This window comes from Salvia splendens, chromosome 21 (genome assembly GCF_004379255.2).
Source record: "Salvia splendens isolate huo1 chromosome 21, SspV2, whole genome shotgun sequence".
Classification (NCBI taxonomy): domain Eukaryota; kingdom Viridiplantae; phylum Streptophyta; class Magnoliopsida; order Lamiales; family Lamiaceae; genus Salvia; species Salvia splendens.
In genome coordinates, this window is record NC_056052.1 from 15,375,700 (window position 1) to 15,402,078 (window position 26,379).

At 40.2% G+C, this 26,379-nt stretch overlaps 1 pseudogene; it reads right to left on the bottom strand.

The window, feature by feature from the left end:
- Window positions 1-4,142: 4,142 nt before the first annotated feature.
- LOC121785014 lies at window positions 4,143-11,131 on the bottom strand (annotated as a pseudogene).
- Window positions 11,132-26,379: the final 15,248 nt, after the last annotated feature.

Consider the following 26,379-nt stretch of genomic DNA (forward strand, 5'->3'; position numbering starts at 1 on the left):
TGATCTTGTCGTTCTTCTTCTTGAGGAACAAGGTATGATATGAGTTGCTCTGTCTGTATCCATACTTTTTCATCACATCAGTGAATCTCCCAAACCATGCTCTCGGAGACTGTTTCAATCCATACAATGTTCTTCTTAGCTGACAGACTTCCCCATCCTGAAACCCTTCCGTAAACCTAGGAGGAGGTTCCATATACACAGGTTTTGGCAGTTCTCCGTGTAAAAGGGCATTAGTTACATCGAACTGATGCAGCGGCCATTCCTTGTTAGCTGCAATGGAGAATAACACTCTCACGGTGTTTATCTTTGCCACTAGTGAGAAAGTTTCGGCATAGTCTACGCCGTATGTCTGGGTGTACCCTTTCGCCACAAGTCTGGCTTTGTAGCGATCTATTGAGCCATCTGGTTTCCGTTTGATCGTAAAGACACATCTACATCCCACAGTCTTTGCATCATCTGGTAGCTTGCCTTTCACCCATGTATTATTCTTCAACAAGGCCTTCATTTCAGTAAACATCGCCTCTCGCCAATGCTTATGCCTCATGGCTTCCTCCGCTTTTTGTGGGATTTCCTCTTCTTCATATAGTGCCGCCTCAAAGGCTCGGACCATCTTGGTCAGATTGCCTTGCACAAAGTTTGCCACCCCGTATCTGCTCTTCTTTCCAATTTTCTCAGGTGAGTACCGTTTTGGTGGCACTCCCCGTGTACTCCTATATGGAAGCCCGTATTGTCCTGTATCACTATCAATGGTGTTGTCTTCTTCTGTGCCAACAAGATTAGTGGTAACTGAATTCTCATCAGAGTTTGAGTCTAGAGTTACCTCGGATATCGTCTGAGGATGATCAGAGGGTGATGATGGATGAGATGACTCAGGTGGAGATGAGACATGCTCGGCGGTAGTGACGACCACTGGTTCGGTTGGTTCCTCGATAGAGGGACTTGGCAATGGCACGACCCAACTTAGATAGTCCGCAGAACTACCTGAATCACTCTCCCCCTGACTACTAAGGTGGGTGAGGTAAAAGAACTCGGTTTCCAAAAAATTGCAGTTCATAGTGGTGATGATTTTTCTAGTGACAGGGTCATAACAGCGGTATCCCTTTTGGTTTTGCCCATACCCCACAAAGACACATTTGGTAGCACATGGGGATAGTTTGGATCGTTCATGTTTTGGGATGTGGACGTATACTGTACATCCAAAGACTTTGGGTGAGAGGTTTAGGTGGTTAGGTATTTTGGTCATTTTGAATAAGGTATCGAGGGGGGTCTTTTTGTTGAGGATTTTTGTGGGCAATCTATTCATGAGGTAGACAGAGGTAGCAATAGCTTTAGGCCAAAAATGTTTGGGTACATTGGATTCAATCATAAGGGCACGGGTCATTTCTAGGATCGTCCTATTTTTCCGTTCAGCTACCCCATTTTGTTCGGGTGTGTAGGCACAAGAGGTTTGGTGGAGTAAGCCATTCTCCTTAAAGAAATCGGTCATAGTACTGTTCACAAATTCCCTCTCATTATCGGATCTGAGTGTTTTGATTGTGGTGTGGAATTGTGTTTGGATCATTTTGAAGAAAAGGATGAACCTATCAACTACTTCAGATTTATGTTTCAAAAAATATATCCAGGTCATTCTTGTGCAATCATCAATAAAAATCACAAAATAACGAAAGTCATTCCCCCCAACAATAGGTGCAGCCACGCATCAGCATGAACTAAAGAAAATATGGAATTCATACGACTGTCTGTAAGTTTAAAAGACTGTCTGTGGCTCTTGGCCAAAACACACGTTTCGCAACAAAAATCAAAATGAATAGATAGTTTTGGGAAGAGGAGCTTAAAGTAACAAGGAGAGGGGTGTCCTAGCCTTCGGTGCCATAGCCAAGTCTCTTGTCTCGTGGATCCGTGAGCCAGCATTGCAGTACCAGTTTGAGCTATCTCGTCCACGTAGTAGAGTCCTTGGTTCTCAGTGCCACGCCCAATGATCTTCCTCATCTGAATTTCCTGTAAAATGCAGAAATTGGGTTGCATCAGAAGTGTACAATTCAATTCCCTTGTTACATGGCTAATAGACATCAATCTCTGTGACAAGGTCGGGGCATATAAACAATTCGAAAGTTTTAGAGTCGGGGATATTTCGACGGTGCCCGACCCATCTACTGCAATCAAATCTCCACTTGCAGTTCTAATATATGATTTTGTGATTCCACCCAGGCTACTAAAATCAGTTTTAAATGGAGTCATAGTATCAGTTGCTCCACAGTCAAAAATCCATCCCCTATTAGTACCCTCAGCCTCGTTTTGAATATGAAATGCAGCGGAAAATTGTTCTAGTGGTGCAAAGGGGTTTTTTGACTCAAATATACTCATCCTAGGGGTCAATTCACGGTTTTTTAGAGTCTGGGGTTCAAGTTCTAATGTTTGGACATCTGGGGGTCGAATATTCAAACAGTGGGGTACCATTCGGAATTTAAGTATATTTGAGGACTGAAAAGCAAAAGTTGAATTAGGGTTTGGTTTATCACCAAACCCTTTACCTCCGCCGCCTCCCATTTCCCTTTGAGAGGGTTCGTCGGTCGCGCTTCCTCCGGTCCTCTCGGCCAAATTTCCGGCACCCCGCACGCTGCCCCCACCAGGATTTCGTTCCTCGCCGGTTGACTCTCTGTTCCCGGCTGCGATTTGATGCGGCTGTCCTGTTCCCTCAGCGATGGCGAGTTTCGCTATCGCCTCTCTCGCCTTCTGTCTTTCCTCCCACCATTCAGGGTATCCTACCCTCTGAAAGCATGTTTCCCAAGTGTGTTTTTGCTTCCTGCAATGGGAACACCAAAGTTTGGATGTGTCGGGGCGATTCCTCGGTCGGTTGGTAGCGGTGGGGCGCTGAGGCGGTCCGCTCCGGTGCGGCGGACGGTTGCTCTGGGCGGCGAGACCAAGTCCGATTTCCCCAAGTGATGAATTTCCAGTGTTATCGCCGGTGGTACCTACGGTGGGCAGAGGCGATGTCGGTGGCATGATTTGACGTCGAGCCGCCTCCGTCTTTACCCACCCGTAGGCCGATTCAACTGATGGGTAGGGATCTTCCTTGAGGATATCCCGTTTGATCGAGTCATACTCTTGATTGAGTCCGGACAGAAAGTTGATCAGCCTCTTCTCATTCGAATGCGTCCTGTATTGGTCAACTCCTTTGTCACAGCACGTAATGGGCTGCTTCTGGCAACGATCGATGTTGATCCATAGCCCTTGGATCCTCCGGTAATACGTTTCCAAGTCTAAGTCCCCCTGTTTTAACTCGATTGCTTTTTCTTCCAGGTCGTAAATCAGGTACTTGTCCGCCTTGTTCTCGAACGTCACGGCGAGGCTATCCCAGAGTGCTTTTGATGTCTGGTGGTGAGCGAAATCGGCGATAATTTCGTCCTCGATGTTATCGACGATCCAGGAAAACACCACCAGATCGTCTCCTTCCCAGTCGTCGTATCCTTTGCTCCCTGGTGCAGGGGGTTCGGTTCTGATATGCGAATAGGCCCCTCGGCCTCCGATCTTGACTTTCATAAGTCTTGACCATAATGGGTAATTTCATGCCACGACGACATTCTTGCTGTTCTTCAGCTTCGTTGGCTGTTCTGGATCTTGTTTAGTATCGTTGGTATCTGACATGATTTTTGTGTTGGTAGGTTTGATGGGAGTTTGGTTTTCTGGCTTGATCTACCGTTCGGCCGGGATTGGTATTCGGGGCGATGATGAGTTTTCGCTGAGCCCTAATCAGATTCGAAACCTGCTCTAGATGCCATGATAAAAGAGATCGAGATCGGGAAAAAGGTTTATTCTTATTCACTACAACTGATTTACATAGATACAAGGATTATATAAGATTAGGAGTATCCACATAAGGAAAACCTAATTAGCATAATTACATTGATTTGATATATTCTAACTATGGTATAGAATAAATCAATATCCTCTGATCGTGATCTTCCGTGATTTCTTCTAACACTAAATAACACGAACGAGTAGAAATAACAACTACGATTATATTAAAACTACTTGGGATTAAAACGGAGCTAGAGAGTTGTTTGACAATGAATTTATAACTTAAACATAAACTTGAAAACACAGAACAAAAATTCTTTGGAGGTGGAAAATGATAGGAGGCATTTATGCTAAGCTAGTATTTATTCACTCACTCTATAGGATTTGTAGATTCTGATACAACAACGTTCTCAATGTTCACATCTGTTTTCATCTACCAAAGTGTGTATGTTACACTACTGCCTGTAGAAGTATTAACAGCAAACTATAATTACTACTGCGGCATGGAGGAAGATCTCGGGGCCATTTCTTGCAGAACTCTGATCGAGACCGGGGAAGAAACAGAAGCAGAGTGGAGGAGAGGTGTACCAACCAGAGTTGAACCCTCGTTAGCAGATGGTGGGGATTGATCATCGCTGATGGCAACCGTGGTTTGTTGCAGCTCGATTTCTGTAGCTGACTGAGGGGCGAATCGGGGACTATCTATTAACTGATGGTCATCTTCCACGACTGACATGACCGTGCTAGTATCTGGGTGGATGGTTGAATCGTCTGTGAAAGTGCCCATTTTTCTCCTCCTCCGAGCTGCCTTTCCCCATCCGTGGATTGTGTCTCGTATGTTGCGTGGGATCAGAGCTGCCTTGTAGTTCGTCCCCTTCTAAACAATGAAAATAAACAAAACATTAAAAGAGAGCAATCTAACATAGACATACACATGTCCGTGTTATTGAGGATTGAAGCTTCGTATCACCTGTGTAACTAATGCATAAAGAGGTAGGGTGCTGTAGCTGCACAAGAATTGCCCTGCAAACCTGGAGAAACACCAGAATCTTAATCTTAGTTTTTCTTCGGGGGTTGGCAAAAGTTGAAGTCAGCACGTGACCCTAAGGCGTACCCAACAAATATTCGTAAATATACTAGTAAGTGGCTCCTTATGAAGCAAGACTTGTAGCCAAACTGCCACTGCAATGTAAGACAAAGATTCGTCACAACTTCCTCATTCACGATGTTGTAATTCAAGCATATCACAACCTTTCACTTCAGTCATCGAAGTATCCATTGTAAACAAATTGTGACATTTGTGGGAAAGCCATAGTTTGATGAATGATGAATTTGGACTCCTGATGCTAGACATATCTTTCTCGAAAATATTAATTCCAGAGCATGCCAACTTTGAGAACTTATATCAAAGCTCATTAAAATCCCGTGATCTTTTCACATCATATTCTTGACTACAAAGAAAATTAACCAAAGCAAGAATGGAGGACATTACCCAGAACCAGAAGAATGAAGTGAGCTCAAATGAATTCTGCAATAGCGTTAATGTAGAAATCATTAGTGTTACATTTATTTTTTGACGGGAGCATAACATACACCACTAGGTGATTCGAAGGAAACACGCAGACATTACAGACATGCACAACTCATACGTGAATATCCAATAGAAGTAGCAAACCTGGAACAGGACTAAATGAATCAAGGTCAGCAACAGCTCTGGCTTCTTGAACCAAAACAGTTCATCTCGGGGTCTAAACTTAGGTCAGTTAAAACTCCCAGTTATTCCCGCACTCTCTAGTGCCAAGGTTTTTATGATATGTTGCAGCTTTGTGCCAACAAGTAGAACAAGCTGCAATTTAACACAATCTGCTATTTAAATAAAGAAATTTCCTAAATTTTTTTCCCATTTATGTATGCAACTTATTGAGCATAAAACTAGTCCTAAGCTAAGACACATAATCTCAAGTATATATCCAATAATAAAATATGCTTCTGTTGTGTAACTTACGGTGACAGGAATAAGTGCAATCCAGAAGTAAAGATGGGAATCCTGCAAAAAAAGTTGAAGAAAGAAGATCAAATACGTGGACAAGAAATCAATTGAAAGGCACATAACATAAACATTACTGCTAAAGTGGTGGTAGGAGTATCCGAAAGCGAAGTGGACCAGGATATGATTGCAATGTTGCACATGTAAATGAGTTGTATTGAAAAAATATAGACAATCTTCTCTAGTGATAATGTAGTTTCACCAGAAAATGACACATGGTCAATCTCATCATTTCCGAGAGAGAGAGCTTTTAACTAACCAACCTTTTACATTGAAAAGCATAAAAGCTACAACGAATCCCCAGAGTGGAGCGCTGTAAAATCCACAAGAGTGTGTCAGAAAGCTTTCACGATGATCATAGAGCAACACATATATTTAACGGATTTTAACTAATTAGATTCGTACACAGCTCAGGCCAGCTCATACTAGAAGTAAAATTCTGGGATTAGATTACACAATTAGAGAGCAAGTGCCCTTAATCCTTCATTTATTGGCACATGATAAATCGTAAAAAGTACTATTAACAGTTTATCAACATTAAATTCAGTTATTCTAGCTCCGCTGTCAGTGAAAATGATAGGAGCTTGGAATTCTGCCAATCTAGCAGAGAACTTTTGCCTTAGTTTAAGAAGTATGAGTATAATGTTTGAGTATGAAGATTGTTAGAATTATTGACCATTTAATAATAGGACAATTGTCAGCATTTTCCACACCTGACACCAACTATCCTTTGAAACTCTTCTTCCATAGAACGAATCATGTAGCTGTGGAAATCATATGTTGATGTGAGGTTGTGGTTCTGCCATAAAAGAGAAATAGAAAAGTAAACACTAAGCTTAGAGCATCTCCAATGGCGGACGTCCGGTCGGACATCCGCGACGGGCGACCGGGACGTCCGCCATTGTAACGAAGCAACTCGGATACGGACGTCCCGTAAGGACGTCGGATGTCCTCGGGCGTCCGGGCGACGGGCGGGCGGACGTCCGCCATTGTGACGTCCGGTATTAATTTTTTTTTTTTTTAAAACTCTATATATACGGCTCGTTGAACTTCAGCACGCTATTATCGAAGAGGTTTGGACGCGGAGGGGTTGACGTTGATGTGATTAATTTTTTTTGTTTTATTACTATGTAAATTTTTTTTTCGAATCATGTATGTTTTTTTTAATGAAGTTGTTAATTTTTTCCGTTCGTATTCGTGTTGAAATTTTATTTCCGTAAACGTAAATTGATTTATTTGTGAATTTGTGATTTTTTTTATTGCGGGAAGTCCTAGTGGGAAGGGCGGATTGTGCAGGAGAAGTCCTAGTGACGTGGCAGTGGGATGGGAAGTCCTAGTGACATGGCAGGAGGTGTTTTAGGGAAGTCCTAGTGGATGTCCGAGTGGGACATCCGTGCATTGGAGATGCTCTTAATGTGTCCAAGTCAAAACTTAAATTGATGCAAATCCAACGGAGAGTAAAGTGGCATAAGGCAAATCCATGTACGGGAAAACATAGAGATAAAATAATTATCTATCCATAGCAGCATTTGTGAGGTGCATATTTGTATGGAAAGTTGACAAATTGGTTATATAAGATGTCATCTTTCGAAGAAAATGGCATATAAAAGAAATGCCAAAGAGATCAAAGTATGAGACATCTATAATAATTGCTTTCATGAGTGTCAATAGTATTCGTGCATATAGGCGTTTCTAAATTATAGGTTTGCGAGATAAGTCATCCTATGTGTATACACTGGATTCAAGTAACTGTTAGGACAGAAATTTCTGCAGCCTAAAAACCCAACATCATTTTGCAATAAATTGTCCTGACTTGTCGTTGTGTTTGGAAACAAATATTGAAGTGATGGAACTTTTTCATGGAGAACAACGCTTTGAACATGAATCATACAGTACATGTTTTTCCACTTTAGAGAATAATGACATGAAGTTAATGTTCACGTACCGTGATGAATCCTTATCGAAGGGTAAGGTAATCTGCACGAGCAACTGAACTCCCAAACTGGCGGAAGAAGCACGTCTGGATATGCATCAATACTATCTAATCAGATGAATATTGTGTGTAGCCTCTCATAGAGCATTATCTTAAAACATCAACTATTGAAAACAAATACTTGTAAATGAATGGACAATATGAATTTAGCGAGTGAAATGAAGAAAAGTTCCCTTGTGCAAATAGATATCTTAACTAAATCATTCAAGATTATGATATAACCATAATCCATGTTAGACAGCAACAATATTGATCTACTCATGCAAGATCTCAGTGAACCTACCACCCAAACGAAAAAGTTGTTCCTCTGCATAGGAGTTGATGTATGGAGTCTCACAAAAGTTGATTGCCTCTGCAGTGTCATTGCTCTGGTTTTTTCTGCACAGGTGAAAATGCAAAGGGAAATATTAAAGCTACTGACTCGGTGATGCCCAGAGCATGAGTCTTAGTTGAATTATCCTTTTTGTTCACTTCCACTTCGAGTTCCAGTATTAAAGTTACTCCCTCCGTCCCACTATAAGTGATTGATATTCCATTTTTCGTCGCCCCAAGTGATCAATTTCCTTTTTAGCTTTTACTCTCTCCTACATTATTCTCTCTCTACTTCTCTACTTTATTCTTTCTCCTATTAACTCAATAAATATCATTTTCTTAACTCACGTTCACTTGAGGTGAGACGGAGGGAGTATAAAATATATGAAAATTACTTACAGGCATTTAGAGGCAAAGAGCTCAAGTTATATAGAAATTCTGATATCATAATGTGAAGGGAAAATATTATAGTTATTAAATATTACATGATTTTCCACTAAGTTTTTTGATGGGGTAATCATGCAACATGCTATAATACCCAGGCCATAAAAACCATATCTGCTCAAAACTCACTGGCTACCATTATATAAAAAAGATTCCAAGGAACATCAGAATTCTTATTGAAGTTACTAGTTATCGTTGAATGATTTTCCTCTCTAAAGTTTAAGCTTATATGAAATTATCAACAGAAATTCATTTCTAGCCAGTAGCCAGAGCATGAATCCATTTTAACCACAGACTATATGCTACCTACTTGAGGTGTGAGCCAAATCAAAACGGTGATAAGTTAATTCGGCAAATCTTGAGATTTTAAGCACAGGATAGCAGAATGGGGTGAAATATTTCATTGGTATAACTCTCTCCTCAAATAAAGTTAGCATTTTAGTCTATAGCCTTCATTGGCAGTTTACTAAGGGGCTATTTTCAGTTCCTTCAAAATCCATGTCTGATACTAAAATTCAAAAGAAGCATAATTTCAAGAATTCATAGTGAGAAAAACGGATGTCACAGTAAATAAGTTACAAGGTCCAATTGCGGTATAAACAAATTGCTTTGTATTTACCACTTTAAGAGTTATGCCTGTCCAAGTGAGCCTCATCCTCCCATGCTCTCCAACTGTGAATCTAGTAGAAATGTTGAGCAACAAATATTAGAACTCTTAAAGGGGCAAACAAGGTCATATTCATAAACTTTTGAAATAATAGAAAATACGTAGTGGAATCTCTTAACTTGATAAAAGGATTGAAATAAATTCGAAAAATATTTTTAGAAATGCCATATATGAAAATAGCCTGATAGGTATTTCAGTAGTAAATACACTGAACCATCAAAGTACTACCTTTCCAATTGCCAACAACATTGTTAGGCAGCTGTAAGATACGTGTGTAATCGCCATAACAAAAATGAACCTATGGAGCTGCTCGAGTCCTTCATATGACACAAACGGTTCGCTGTTCTGCACGGGAGGTCATAAACTCTGTAAGTTTGTAAAGAGATATAAAAAGATTAAACCATATGACAACTATGGGAAAGAAACATAAGTGTGTATTTTGACTCATGATTTTATTACAATAACATGCCTCTGAGCAAGTATTCTTATTTAGATCCATCAACATTCTCCTGTGTGAGCAATGACCAAAGAAGGTCATCAGAAGCCCACGCTCCTGTAAATCTTTGGTTTCCTCATCAACTTCTTTCTTTGTGCATGGGGCAAATGCACTGTCATAGAACTTCGAAGGTATGCAAATGTTTGATATAATGCTCGAACTTGCAGTGAGGAGAAGGGATATGAACCCGAGAAGCATCAACTCTGTAGCAGCAGTGTCACTACGTGAGGCAAGGAGTGGAAAAGAACCAATGTTGCAACAATACGGAACCACCAAAAGAAAAGCTTTCCATAGACCAAACGGCTCCCATTCTACAAGACTCTCAATACAGAATTGCATGAATCATCGCATTACCTTCCTTCATTTTCTCAACAGCGGCAAGCAAAGGTTTCCGATCAGTTTTCTTCAGCCACTAAAAATTAAATTATAAGAATGTGTAAGCTCATGGATGTACGATTGCTAACAAAGTTGGAGATATATACATTCCTACTTTTCTGTACCTTTTAATAAGCATAACACTACCAGTACTACTGCAACACAAAGAATTTCGTAATAACAACAAAACTAAGGGACAACTGGGGGCATCTATGTAAGGAGCTATATACACGAATAATTTGTCGCCATTCCTACCAATGTCCACTGACTTACTTAAATCAAGTAATATTGAATTACTAGATAAAATATTTCCACAATGTGCAGACGATTTCATGAGTCAAAACTCAGAAGAAATAGCAAACATATACTCCATTGTCTCCATCAACAAAGCCAAACAGCCTAACAATCCAAACCATCCATTACAGAAATCGAAACAGAGTATCCTTAAATCAAACAGAGATACTGCATTTATCAAAAAAAAACAAGAAACATGGCATAACACAAGTATAACAAGAAACAGGCAAGAACTTCAACATTAAACAGAATGCAACTCACAAGTCCCAACTGGTGAATTGATCGCTCCACAAGCAGTGAAACAAAAACAAACATGGTCAAAACAGAAGCCACGGACCATGTTGGAGTCAGAGCCAAAGACCTCAGATTTATATCATTTTCTGAGGCTTCGGATTCAGACATTCTCGTAAATTCAAACACAAAATCCACAGCTCCCCCCAAAACTCAATGCTTCAATTAAACCACAAGACATTGCATCAAAAACACAGGTATAAAACAAAATCCACTTTGTTACACAACTAAATTAAAAAAAAAAAAAAACCTCACACTACTCTTAAAAAGCAGCCATTGTTTTCGGTCTTAGATTCTATGAATAAAAAAGAGGGGTCGGAAAAACAAAACAAGATTTCATTTTTAGTCACAAGAAAAGATGGAGTTTTGAGATGGAAAGGAGAACAATTTGTCGGACAAAGATGAGATGAGACAAGAAAGTTGTTTTCAATCCCAACAGAGGTATATGCTGATATAACTATCATATTTAATTTTTTTTTTATGAAAAAACATTCTCCAAGGGAGGAGGTAATAGAGAATGTATTAAACCTTTTTCATTTTCAAGAAGTATTTTTACCTCCCCATCAATAGAGAGGTAAAATCTTATAATTACTATATTTACTTATCAATATAAAGGTAAAATTTTATAACTACCATATTTGTTTTCTTTTAATGAAAAACTCTTCTCCAAGGGAAAGATATTTGAAAAGGTATTACACTTTACGTTTTTTAATGCATTTTGTACTATTATTTTATTTTTAAAAAAATAATTTACCTTTTTATATATTTTTTCTCTTTAGAAGGTATTTTTTTAGAATGATATATTTCAGTTTTTAAGAAAGATAAATACATAATATATATTTTCTAAAGATGCTATAAGAGGAAGAAAGTGTTGAAAGAGTTAAATCAGAGTCAATGAAGGCTGATAGCTGTATTTAAGGTTTCAAAAATTGTTGCTTTGGTGAGCTCGCTCACTCCTCTCTGTTGAATCTTGAATCCAGTTGAAGCAGAGTGTGCACGAATACAAGCAATAAGACTAAAGGTTCATTTTGATCCTTAACATATTATGATTTTTTATTTTGGTTCTAAACATTATCTTTTAAATTATTCGGTCCCTCACAAATAAAAACAGGTCACATTTGGTCTATTTTGGACGGTTCCGTCAAAAATTTGACGATCAATGAATTTTAAACCTATTTAGACCAGATTAAGTTAATAAATAATTTTATTATGCATAATTTAACTGGATTAATTAAAATGAATTAATTTACCAAAAATATAAATATATTATTTACCAAAAAATTCTCATTCCCATCACTGCTCTCTCCCTCAAATTGAAAATAGGGTATTCCAAAAATTGATCTTCCATCAAGTCAGCACGCAAGTTTGGGGATCCCCCGTCGCTAAGAATGAACCTTTAATCGAAGTTTGGGGCTGTCGGACCAAGATGCGAGTCGGCTGTTCGAATAGCAGCGGCTATGGCGAGAGAACCAGCGAGGAGTTAGGGACTGACGGTAGGCAGCACCCCACGGCTGAAGCACGAAGGCCACGACGGCGTATGAACTGCCACAGTCGAGCTTCATCTCAGATTCGCGATGAGGAATGAGATCAACAATGCGTGTCGCCACTCACCGAAGACGGGGGTGGTTTCGACTAGGCTGTCCGAGAGGCGCTGCGGTGAGGTTGAGAGTGTGAGGGCAACTGGGAAAAGAGGAGGGAGGCACCTCACCGCTACACGCCGACGATGGACCAGACGAGAAGAGAGGCGAAGTAGCGGCTGTGGTGAAACAGAGAGAGTTTTGGCTCACACGCCGGCCACGGTTAGTGCCCCGTTGGAGTCGGTATGAGGGCAGCAAAAGATGGTCGGTAAAATTGACAGAAAGGGGTAGAGGAGGAGCGCTGACTTGCGGGAGGAGGGATGCTTCATTAATTTCAGTTTGAGAGGAAGAAAAACAACGAGAATAATATTTTTTTGTTGAATAATAGTATATTTTATTTTCTGGTAAATTAAATAAATTAATTATAACTTGTTAATTCAGTCATAATAGGTTTGAAATTCGTTGACCGTCAAATTTTTGACGGAACCTTCCAAAATAGACCAAATGTGACCCGTTTTTATTTGTGAGAGACCAATAATTTAAAAAATAATGTATTGGACCAAAATAAAAAAATCGCAATATGTTAAGGACCAAAATGAGTCTTTAGTCATGCAATAAATATGATATGTCGGACCGCGTAATTGATGATTATTCTTTCTAATTAGTAATCAATTCTCACCGCTCTTATTTTCACCCAACCCTATACTTATACTTGGGAATCAAGATTAGGGGCAAGCTCGCTTAATTTGAACTGGAATTTTATCAGATTAAAACATTTACATTCGATTTTGATTTTAATTTTGATTTAATCCAAATACTAACAATAAAATTAACATATAATCAATTCAATAGACAGTGATTAAATTTAGTTATAATTATAAAATGTAAAATATTTTATAATGAGAATTTTAGGATATATGCTTAAACTTGAAAATTAATAAATAATAGTTTTATTAAAATATATGACATGTGATAAAGCGTGTAATAAACCTTGATTTGTTGAGTAATTTAATATATAAAAACAGATAATGATGGATCGTGACAATTAACATCTAATTTTAAAATTTGTAAAATTAAAATCAGCACATATATATTTGAAAATTTTCAAAGCATATTTTAAAATTTATATTATTTCTTATATTGAATTCGAATTATTAAATTTATTTATCTATTATTGTGATTAAAAATCTACTAGAGTTGCGATCAATGTCGAACCCTTCTTAAAGACCGAACTAGAGACCAAATTAGCGCCCTCCATTTTCTTAATCTTGTAGTTAGGATTAATTTACAATTAATTTAATAGTTTATTCAATAAAAACTTATTTATTTATTTATTTATTATTTATTATTTTTATAATTTTTATATAATTTTTTTTATTCAATAAAAACTTGTCGGAGTAAATAATGAACTATATTCACTAAATAATGAACTAAATGAATGTATGTTATGAAGTAATTTTGATATGTTATTGAAATACATTAATCATATAACAAATTTTAGTGTTAAACGTTAAGCGGTAGTAAAAAACTATATTCAATAAATAATGAACCATATGAACGTTAGTAGGGGTGAGCAAAAAAATCGGAAACCGAATATCCAAACCGAAATTTTAAAATTCGGTTCGATTTTTTCGGTTTTTCGGTTTGGTTCGGTTTAAAAAACCGAAAAACCGAAAAACCGAATTATATATATAGTCTATTAATTTAATATATTATATTATATATAATATATATATTCTTTTAATATATTCAACTATATAATATATATTATATGTATTATTAATTTTATATTATATATAAATATTCTATTAGTATATATAAAATAAAATAAAATACACATATATAAATATATATTTATATTATATTTATTTTTTTCAGGTTTTTTCGGTTTTTTTTTCGGGTTTTTCGGTTTTGTTCGGGTTTTTTGGTTTTTTAAGTTCGGTTTCGGTTTATCGGTTTCGGTTTTTCGGGTTCGGTTCGGTTTGGATTTTGAACTAAATTCGGTTTTTCGGTTTTGGTTCGGTTTTGACAAAAAACCGAACCGAAACCCGAATGCACACCCCTAGTAATGAAATAAATATGACATTTTATTGAAATACAATGTTAACTATGTTAAACGTCAAGCAGTAATAATGAAAAATTATTAATTCATTCAGTAATGATATTACTTCATTCCATTAGTTTATTACTTCATTTATTACTTAATTCTATTAGTTTTTACTCCCTCTGTTTAACAGTGAAGACGTTTCTTTTCGACACAGAGACTAAGAAAGTGATGTTTAGTGTGCTAAGTAGATTTGTTAATAAAGTAGAATGGTTTTATTTTTAATTTATTTTTTATGTTTATTTAATTAAATTGTCATATTTATTTAATTTTCAACTTAAGTTTGTATTTGAATAAAAATGGATCCTACATCATTTTCTAAACATGAATTCATTTCAAAAATATAATTGAAATTTCTCAAACAGCAATCCTGCATCAGGCTATCCACAATGGCGCCTAGCGCACCGCCTAGCCGAGGGCCGGCGCTAGGCGGTCGCTAGGCGAACCATTGCAGCCTCCGAAAACCGCCGAGCGGTTTTTCGGAATTAAAAATCGCCTAGCGCTAGGCGGTCGACGGGCGCTGGGCGATCCGCTCGGCGCCATTGCAGCGTCGGGATCGCCCAGCGCATCGCCCAGCGTTTTTTTTTTTTTTTTTTAAATTTTCCCGACACTATATATACGCGATTTGCACTTCATTTTCATTCGCACCACTTGTATTAACGAGTACTCTCTCTATCTTAATTTCTATACAAGATCAACACCGAGAAATGAGTAACGCGGGTGATAGTAGTGGAGGTAGTGGGGGGGACGCTGAGGAGTACGAACGTAGAATGGCCGAAGCGTTTGAGGCATATACCAACCGCGGGATAGACCAATGGATGCAAAGAGCCTTGCAGCCGGCGGTACCTCGACCTCGGCCAGTTGTCCATCGCCGACAAGCGATTGATCGTGATCATGTCTTAATGTACGCCTGTATTATCATGCACAACATGATTGTCGAAGATGAAGGTGTACAACTGACGGATTGGGCCAACGAAGATAATGAAGCCGGTCCAAGCCACGGCGTGGTCGTCCCCAACGCACGGAGTGGGGTACCTCACGATGAAGCCGCCCTCCTCCAAGCACATGCCGGCATGCGTCAAACGGAAGCTCATATTCGACTCCAAAAGGATTTAATTGAAGAGTTATGGGCGCGGAGGACTGCTCGGAGTTAGTTTTTTTTATTTATGTAATTTTGTAAATTGTACTTTTTTTAATGTAAATTTTATTATTAATGTACTTTTTTAAAATTTTAGTACTTTTCTAAATTTATTGTACTTTTTTAATTTATTGTACTATTTTTAAAATTAAAATAGTATTATTAATGTTTCCCGTATATGTCTCGTAAATTAAATTCTGTATATTGTGTTATTAGTGATGTGGCTATTGATGTGGCTGGGCTATTTATGATATGGCTAGGCTATGGCTGGGCTATTTCTGATGTGGCAGGAGGAGTTTGTGGCTGGGCTATGGCTGGGCTATTGCTGGCTATTACCACTGTGGACACCCTCATTGAAAACATGAATCAATTTCAAAAACATGATTGAAATTTCACAAATCTGTATCATTTCATAAACATGAAATCATTTCACAGCTCTGCATTCAACATTCAACAACCAACACCTTTGACAGTCTCTTCACCTCCCCCTTTCTGGGCGACGAACTTGGTTCCCCGTCGTCGATTGCAAGCCGTAGAGGCCTCCTGCGAGCTCCACGACCACTGATTGCAAGCCGTAGAGGCCGGTTGCAAGCTCTACGGCCGCCGGTTGAGTAGCTACTCCTCTCTACTTATGGCTTTCAAGCCTTCAGATTGAAGAAGACACCAACCATCTGGCCGCAATCATCCCCCATATAGAAATTAGGGTTCCGGAACGTAGCGAGGAAGATAGAATCAGATAGAGGATGGAGAAAACGAGAAGGGGGAAGAGAACAAGGTGCGATTTCTGGAAGGGGGGCAAAAATTAGGGTTTGAGTGGACGGCGGAAAGAGGGAAGAGGGAGAGAAATCCATTAAAGAGAGTGTGTGATGGGAAGAATGACGCTTCATTTAGGATTTGGGGAAGGGTGAAATTTTTTAGTTAATTAATTTATCATCAAAGAGTAATAAGGGGTGTTTGATTAGTCTTAGGGCATCCATAATGGGACGGATGTCCCGGTGGACATCCCAAAAACATTTTCTGCCACGTTATAAGGACATCTCACTGCACTGTCACGTCATACGAACATTCCACTACACAATGACAGACATCCCCAAGGACATCCCGACGGACATCCACAAAAAATAATAAAAAATCGGAACGTCCGTCGTGTCAACGCAATGGCGGACGTCCCAACGGACGTCCCGGAAACCCGATAAACTCCGGTGTCGGCAGGGACATCCGCCATTGTGGATGCTCTTATACAACACACTTAACATCCCTAATTATTTCTAAATTTAGAAATGACTCAACTACCATATGGAACGTACCAAAATGACAAAATGACTCAACTACCGCGGAACAGAGTGAGTACTTCATAATGTGTTATGACATAATTATCTTTCAGTTAAAGTAAATTTGGTATGTAATGTATGTGAAAAATTAATTCATAGCATACGTTCATTTAGTTCATTATTGGAAGGCCTCGAGAGGGGCGCGAATTCGGACCAAGTTATATTGAAGATAACCGAACCGATTGGATCAGTTAGCAAATGTCGTTGCCACTTGATCGATGCAAACTCGCTCTCACTCGTTTCCTACCAACGTAATTTGTAAACTCCCAATTTTGCACTACTTTAACAGTAAAGCGGCAAGTTCGGGGTCGATCCCACAGAGAAGTTGGTGTATCAAGTGTGTGAATAGTGAACAGGGGTTGGCTGCTGTCACGCTTTAACTTGGGAGTTTTTAACTACTGATTTTACTCTAGGCAGGATTAAACTAGTTAACTTGATCAAGGTAACTTTAACTACTGGGTCAAGTGCATCGTAACGAAACTGAAACTAAAGCAGTAAATGCGAGGATGAAAACGAAAACAACTTTGATTAAACTAGAACAGTACAACGTGAAATTTAAACTAAGCTAGCACCTCGGAAAATAAGAAAGCAAATAAACCGAGAAGATCCTCGGCGGGAAACTTAAGAATACGCCGACAGATAACAAGTATTCTGCAGCACTTCTTCAATCGCCCTCTCTAACTAAGCAACACTTTATCTAAGCTAAGCTAAGCTATCTAGAAAACTGGACTAAGCTAGAGAACTGAACTAAGCTAAACTAAGACGGAAAGTAAAGGATCCCCCCACTCCTTGTGGTGGCACATCCTCCATTTATAGGCACAGCACGACCTCCAGCTGGATAACGATCTTGGCAGGGAATATTCGCTCACGCTGAGAGTGAGCGACTCATTGATTGATACGTGCTGTCCTTCTAGAACGACAACGCTTTTTCTGTAACAGATTTATGACTCAGCTCGTCCTTGCGTCTCATATGTAGGAACGTGTCCTCTTCTAGAACGTCATCCTTGATAACAGAACGGTGCGCCACATCCAGCTCATTTCCTTCACGTGTTCTTCTTCTAGAAGCCAGGGGTCCCCTCCTAACTGCTTAATCTCCCCCTTTGATCAACTCCCCCGATATCCGGCCTTTTTCGCCTTTTGTACTCACTTGATCAATTTGGCCTCGTTGCCTTAGTCAAGCGGCATCCTGCACATTTAACACTTGTTTTGCGCGATAAACCGATCAAGTAGCGTACATTTTACCCTTAAACCGATGCATGAAATGAGCCTTATCAAACTGCTCACACTTAAAACATACTTGTCCCCAAGTATAAAGAAAAAAAAGAAAGAAAAAGATAAGGCAAATTTCAGGCACGGTTTGATCATTTCAAGAAGTTAAAAAAAGAAAACGAAAAGAAGACATACACATATTTATATGTATGCATTAGACCGAATAAATTTCCAACAATCATACCCGAGGTCGAGGTCAAGGTGTCAGTTTGTCAAGATTGCTCAATTTAAACCACTGTTGGATTCACTCAGTCACTCATTTCTCACCAGAGATGTTAGGACTGTTCTCTCGGTATTGCCACAATTTTAATACCTCGAATCGGACTGCACAAGATAGTTCCTTAAGGTCTTTGTTTCGGGTGTAATGGGGCTAAAGGGTAGTAGTGTATTGAGGTAGGGTCCTAGGGGTTCTAAGTTTAAAAATTAAAATTTTAAACTGTAAAAAGAAAATCACATGAGTCAAAAGACCAAAGATTTGACTAAACTCGTTGGATCAGGGTGGGATATTTATTTTCCTACTGGATACTTGGTCAAAATTCGACCTTTAGCCTTTTGGCTTATTTCCTAACTTTCGATTTCCTGGGTCAAGTTACAACTTTTTCCTGCCCGCTTTTTCTCGAACTTTTCTCAACACATTTTTTTTGAACTTGATCAACCTGATTGCTTATTTTGATCAACCCGGCTACCCTTTTATTTTGACTCTTCTATTGCTATCCCCTGAAAAACTTCATATCTTTGACCTCTTTCCTCACATGATATAAAACGTAAGTTTTGGTTTTAAGGCTTCAAGAAACGGGTAGAAGTGTATATGGGCTCAAAGTGGCTGACTAAGGGGGTGCCCTTCTTGACGAGGCTGGTTCGTGGAGCGAAAGAAGAAAAGGCTCAAAGGGTTAAGTTCTAATGCCTTTAGTCCTTACTACTTATGCAATTTTCATCTAAATATTAAAATGTAGCCTCTCGTAAAAATTTTCTTTGTAAAAATAGTAGAAAGTGTTCTACTTTTGGCTTATAACTCACATATAGAGAGGCTTCACAGTTGGTTAAAAATTTTCCATCATACTTGCGTCGTTCAAACTGATCAAGTTTTTGCAATCAAGTTTTTACATGTAAGCACACTGAATCCTTTTTCTTACTCTTCCACAAAGTAATCAAGTCTTCCACTTATCAAATTTCATGTATAGTGCCTATTTTTGTTTGTTTTTACTAGGTAAAATTTTGTATTGTTGAAATTTTTTTTACATGCATGACTGGTCTGTAACTAACCCTCCCCCCTTCCCACTGCATATGAACTCATCCTCGAGGGACTGGATGCAGTGGAAAAAGGGTTAGGTACATGCAACGGCAAAACAACGAACAAGGAAAACTTCTCACACTTAGACCAGACACTGGGCTAAGTGTGAGACAGTGCCAACAATCAAACATGCCAAAAGATAAAACAATAACCAAAACACACATATGGACAGGCAAACAACAAAATTCGCAAAAACAGGCATGCATACTTCTCACACTTAGACCCAACACAGGTCTAAGTGTGATGTGGAGCAGAATATCAGTTAAACATACCATAAACAAATTAAAAAAAAAATGTTTTAAGATTAAAATAAGCTGAGATCGGGGGGGTTGTACTTAGGGTTTCCTGGGGGGTTGACTTGGAGATGCGGAGGGTGGCCTAGAGGATGATGGACGCCGGGTTGGAGGAGAGCTTGTAGAGGGAGGTGGTGGTCGCATAGCAAGGGTCAGTTGGCGGATAGCCTCCAGAATCCTAGCTTGAGCAACCAGTTGGGCGTGTGAGTTCTCCACCAGCTGCGTAAGCATCTGCTCCATGCGGAGCCTCCATTCGTTGTTCGTTTGCGCAGCCTCCTCTGGGTTAGTTTACTGGCATCATTTCCAACCTTTGCCTCTGATGCCTTGCTGGGTTGCCAGGCGATCAGCCGGCCTCCTCCTTTTTCTCGCGTCTGGCCTCCTGCAGTTCTTCCTGCCTGGTCTCCTGCTGCTCTATCTGCCTCTCATTCCGAGCCTTCGAGTTGAAGTGAAGTCTCCCGTCGCGCAGCCGTTCAAGTACCTGAATTCTTACAAAGAAATCAATGTTAAACAATTCTGGCTTTGGGCAGCGACTGGGAAGCTCCACACCCTCCTGGAATTCCAAGGTCCAATTTCGTCTTAGGTAGGCTCCGAGAAGGTGGCAGACGTTGAGGTGGCGGGCAGGGCGATTGGCAATCTGACTTATCGAGTGAGCAATCCAGTAGCCCAGGTGCACACTCCTTTGCTCCTTCATGCTCCACATAAAGTAGAGCTCGACCAGAGTAATGATCGCCAATGTATTGGCTTGGCCAAGAAGATTGCAGGCTAGGTAGACTTGGGCAAGGCGGAGGGCCGGATCAGTAATATGGTCCCCTCTGGACTCAGAACCTTTAAACTCGGGGGCAGGTCCGTTGCACAAGGCCTGCCAGACCGCCTACTGATCAAAATCCGGCCTCCTCTGAGGAAAGCCAATGTCCCGCCCGAACCATTCTCCACTAGCAACCTGGTCCTCTGTATAGAGTCCCATCCTTTGCTGACGCCCGAACACCCGGAAGAAGACGCTCCTGGCCTCCAAGTTTGTACTCCCGGTAAACCGGAAGGATGTGAAAAATTCCATAGCCAGGTTCTTTGGCACGAAGGTCTCCTCAATCTCCAGCAACCAGTCAAAACCAATTCCAGTAATGTACTGGGTAAACTTCTCCTTAACCCGGATAGTCGCTAGGGCTGGCTGGTGGAGTTTCTTGCCGGCCTTCAACCGCTTTGTGGACGTCTCCCTCTGGTGGATCCCCTCGTTCCACTTGGGGTTGTCAAATTTCAGCATCTGATTGAGGAGATCCGTGGTCAATACCACAGTTTGTTTGGAATAGTCGGCGGTGGGGGTGGTGCAGGCCTTCCTTGTTGCATGCGGGAGGTTCGGGCCCATCGGAGCTCCCTCCCCTCTGTATCGCTGCCCTCATCTCCTTCTTGTGGAGGGGCAGGTTGGTATGCATCAGAAATCACAATGCCCCGGGTTGCGGGGCGCATCCTCTTCGGAGAAGGAAGAACCGTCTCCTTCATTTTTCTTTTCTTCTCGGCTTTCTGGTGGCTGTCCTCAACAACCCCTCTCTCTTCCACGGCCTCTCCTGCCCCTTGGTTTATCGCCCCAACGGCTCCTTGGGTTTTCGGCTCATCCGGCTCATTCAACAGTCGCCGCGCTACGCGGAGTCTCTCCACCCGTTCCTCCTCTGCCCTCTGCATGCTGGCCATCCTGGCCTCCACCTTTTCCATCATTCGGTTGATTTCCATTCCGTGCAACCGGCGGCGCCCCTTCTTCCTCAGAATCATCCCCACTGTACTGTACCAGGGGAATGACGGGTGTAGGTTCAGTGGTGTGAAGGGGGGTTTGTGTTTGGGAGATAGATGGAGGGTTTTGTTAGGGTTTTGTATACTAGAAATCACCTTTCGAGTGATTGGATACTGTAAAACTCTAATGGTTATTTTCCAATAAATGCAACAGATTATTTTTGTCATAATGTTGTTATGTTTTACATTTAATGGTTGTTTATTGCATATTTAAATGTATGAGCAAACGTAACAAAGTCTAAGTCTTTGTTTTAGTAGACCGGTTGTGGGCGTCGTCCAATTTAAGGTAACACGGTCAGTTCTAAACAAAGAAAAATAAGAATTTCACAACCTAGATAGACCTAGACTACCTATCGCGAAAGGTTGCAATGTCAGTCCGATTATTTCTAAACCTTATTGAAATAAGATGAAGTTGGTGTGGTATAGCACTGAATGGATCTAACAGCAAGACGAGTCTTTATGCTATCTACTGAAAGACGAGGTCTTGAGAATTAATTTCTTAATCAATGTACGTTAGCATTGAGCATACGATATTGAGTATCCACTACTTTGACTTACCAAAGGTGCGGGTTTTTCGTAACCCAACGATCCAGGTATATTGGGTAGTGGTGATCATTATCTAGAGGTGCTAGGATTGCTATTATGTTGAAACGTGTGCGAGGAGTCTCGTTTGATAACATCCACAAGAGGAGCTCGAAACGAGGTTTTATTATTCGGAACCTAGCTAGTTGGAGTTTGATTACTCTATGAATAATAAATAAGAGTTTCTTGCTAAGTCCACTCTTGGAATTCGAAATATGTTAATTAATTAAGTCTATAGCAGACATTAATTAGTTAATGGATGTTTCCATCTTAAGCGCGGGAAATAAATCAAATACAATTAAAGGAAACCCGAAATACTTGTAATTTCGGATTTGGAAGGCAGTGCAATATTACTTCTGTAGTGGCTGCTCGTAATATTCCAATATAAGCTTATATTAAATTGTGGGTTCAATTTGATTAGAAAAAGCTAATTGGGTGAGGCCTGTTCCAGATTCTTCCTTAGATCCCTGACTGGGCACCATATGTGACTTATATAAATAGGAGAATAAAGGAGACAGAAAACACAACAATTATTTTACAAAATTTTCGTCCCCCCCTCTTGAGAGAGTTTTTGAAAATTGTGCTCCCTCCGTGAGCTGAGTTCTGTCTTCCATTATTCGAGTCCTAGTACGTTGGTGAGATTTGACCACACAAATATCAGCGTATAGTCCGGGACACCAGTCAGAAGATCCGAGGTCTTGTATTGAAGATCTTCACATGGAGACGGAGCAAGCCATCATCGATTCTTGATTGAATCAACGAGGTAAATTGGCTAATTCCATAGTAAGCATGTTTTAGGAATTTTATGTGCTAAAGCATGTTTTAATTCAAGTTATGAGCATGATACATGTGATAATTACGCGAATAGATTTTGTCTAAATAATCTGCTAAATAGATCAAATTCATGTGATTCGTTCTGAACGCACGCTTCCGCTGCCAGCCCCTTCAGCTGGTATCAGAGCAAGTCTTTGGCTCTGATTATTTGGATTTAAATTTCACGAAATTGATGTATGCATGTGTTATTTGATTGCGAAGCATGTTCTTGGTATTTTGTTTAATTAATTATGCATGATGAACTCAAGAACTATCGAATCAAAGAACTTGAATTGCTCGAACGCACCACGTGCGATCGAGATAGGGATGTCGAGACAGTGGGAGCCGAGAGCCGTGATCACGGGGCGACGCGCGAACGAGTGGGGACTCGTGCACTCCGCCGGACGAGACCACACGCACCAGACGGAACCCGGGTCAAGGTCGACACGGCGGTGACTGGCGCGGAGTGGTGGCTCGTCCGAGAGCCACCGAGACACCGCGAGACACCGGGCCGAACCCTAGGCGGAGGGTCCGAGCTGGCCAAGAGCGGGCGCGCCACCGTGCGCGCCGCTGGCCAAGAGCTCGCGACACCCGACGGCTCGGAGGGTCGAGCCGGGCGCCGAGACGCTGGCCGAGAGGCGCGCGCCACCGTGCGAGCGCCTGGCCGAGAAGCGTCGGCACCCGACGAGGCGAGACGCCGAGACAGTCGTGTACGCGCCTGGCCGAGAAGCTGCGACAGTCGACGAGCCAGGCGGCCGAGACGCTGGCGCGCCACCTGCGCGCTGGTGGCCGAGACGCTTCGTGCGTCGTGGTCCGACGAAGAACTTGTCGGATTTTCGTCATTCATCGTTCGTGCGAACCTCGTACGATGAGATAACGATGAAAGATTATTTTAATGATTATTTAATTATTTTATTAAAAGATATCATTAAAATATTATTATTTAATGGAAATAAAATCTTTTTGGAAGATTTACCTAGATTTTAGGAATAATTTTTTTATTATCTATATCTATGGAAATAAATAATATTATTTTATTCCTAGATGATATAGATGAGATTAATTTAATAGTTTCCTAATATTTATCTAGATTTAAGGAATATTTTTATTATTTTCTATATCTATGGAAATAAATAATAATGTTTTGATTCCTAGATGATATGGATAAGAATAATTTAATAGTTTCCTAATATTTATATATCTAAGATCCTAAAAAGGATAGATATGTATGAATACATTAAATAATGAAATATGTCTTCCTAATCTTGAACATGGAATTAATTTGAATTTAATTTTTCATGTCTTATTAAGAATTAAATAATTTGTTTATTTTAGACATACCTTATAGTAGACACGAATAAGAATTATATTCTAGAACAATAATTTCCTAATGGAAGATACCAATTAATAAAAGATTTAATTATCCAGTAGATTAAATACCAACAGAATTTAACTAAGCCTTAAACTGTCTCAAGGCTAAGGATAATTAAAGTAAAACCATAACCCAAAATATCTAAGCTATAATTACGAACTCAACGTTTGTATATGGTCTCCATCAATTGGTCTGCAATTTATGAAGCCTTTTTCTAATATTATCGCCACCTGCTCTGTGGGGACAATAATCCTTAGAAAATAGCAAGTTCATGAGGGCGGACTTCTCAAATATAAATAGTATGAACTAGAATGTAGTTTCCAATATTATCGCCACCTGCTCTGTGGGGACAATAATCCTAAGAAACTGCGAGATTCAGAAGTTCACACAGGATTTATGAGATAGCTTGATCTTGTTAGCAGCACACAAGCATTGTTATGGGAGTGTGTTGTAGAAATGAGACTCTGTAATGCTAAATTCGGTGGTCTTGCTTAGGCAACATTAGGCGGCCATGCCACTCTGTGGTCTCTGGACTATTCGTCGGTGTTGTGACCAGTAAAATTGTAAGATTTTAATGCGTATTGACTTCCTCTGGAGGGTACAAAATTTTAATTTTACAGTTGTAAGATTTTGAAAAGTTTTATGGTTAATCTAATCAAACTTCTTACATAAGTTTATGACAATAGTAAAATACTCTGTTTTGCAGTGCAAATCAAATCGTCAATATGTCATTCAATCCTCTTTCCGCAATTCTCAAAGAAAATAAACTCGAGGGCCAAAATTACATTGAATGGAAACAAAATTTGGACATCGTTCTCACAGCAGATGAGTACATCTTTGTGCTCACCACCCCGCGACCTCCAGTGCCGGCGGCTACCGCTGCGGCAGGAGTCAGAGATGCACACAGACGGTGGCATAAGGCGAATGAGATGGCTAAGTGCTACATGTTGGCTTCTATGTCTTCAGTACTCAAGCATCAGCATTCAGCCATGGAAACAGCCGCCGAGATTATGCAGAATCTCAAATATCTTTTTGGTACTCAGAATCGAACGGCGAAGTCTCAAGCCTTTCAGAGTATCATGTCGAAGACAATGAAGGAAGGCTCGTCTGTGAGGGACCACGTCCTCGAGATGATGGGCCACCTCAACCAAATGAGGTCTTGGGAGGGACAATCGATCCCGAGTCCCAGGTAACGATAATTCTTCAAAGTCTTCCCCCTAGCTTCCAACAGTTCAAGCTCAACTTCGAGATGAACAAAAGGAATTACACCTTGGCAGAGCTGTTGACTGAATTCCAGTCGGCAGAGGACCTTATGGTCCAGGCTAAGGCGGCCATGATGATTTCGGCGCCTCGTTCCTCTGGCTTAAAGCCTAGCAAAGGAAAAAGGCAGGCACCGAACTCAGGACCGGCCAGGATAGCTAAGGGAAAGAAGAAGAAGAGGGCTAACAAGAAGCCCACGGGGAAGTGTTTCAAGTGTGGAGAAAAGGGGCATTGGAAGCCAGACTGTCCTAAACGGGGCAAGGCTACAGGTATGCACCAGGCTCTAGTTGTCGAGTCTTGTTTGACTTCGACATCAATTTGCACTTGGGTTATTGACACAGGAGCCACTGATCATATTTGTTTTGATCCTGACTTATTGCAGGTGACAAGACGGCTACATGATCGTGAGATCGAAGTCCAGCTGGGCGACGCTATCAAAGTGGCGGCCGTTGCAGTGGGAGACATTTATTTGCGTTTTAGTAGTGATAGATTTTTGATTTTGAAGAATGTTTTGTTGATACCTTCTTTTAGAAGAAATTTAATTTCAGTTTCTAAATTGGTTTATGATGGATATTCGATTTCTTTTAATGACAACTGCGTTATTAAGAAAGATGGTTCTTATATCTGTCGTGGTATCATGGAAAACAATCTGTACACAATCACTTCTACACAGTTTAATAATCGCAAATCAGAACTCAATACAACATCGAAAATTTCAAAGAAACGAAAAGAACCTTCAAATTCAATGAACGAAATGTACTTGTGGCACCTTAGACTTGGTCATGCCAATGAAAGGAGGATCCATTCTCTTGTTCAACAAGATCTTATCAAAGGTCTAGAGGAGGAACCTTTT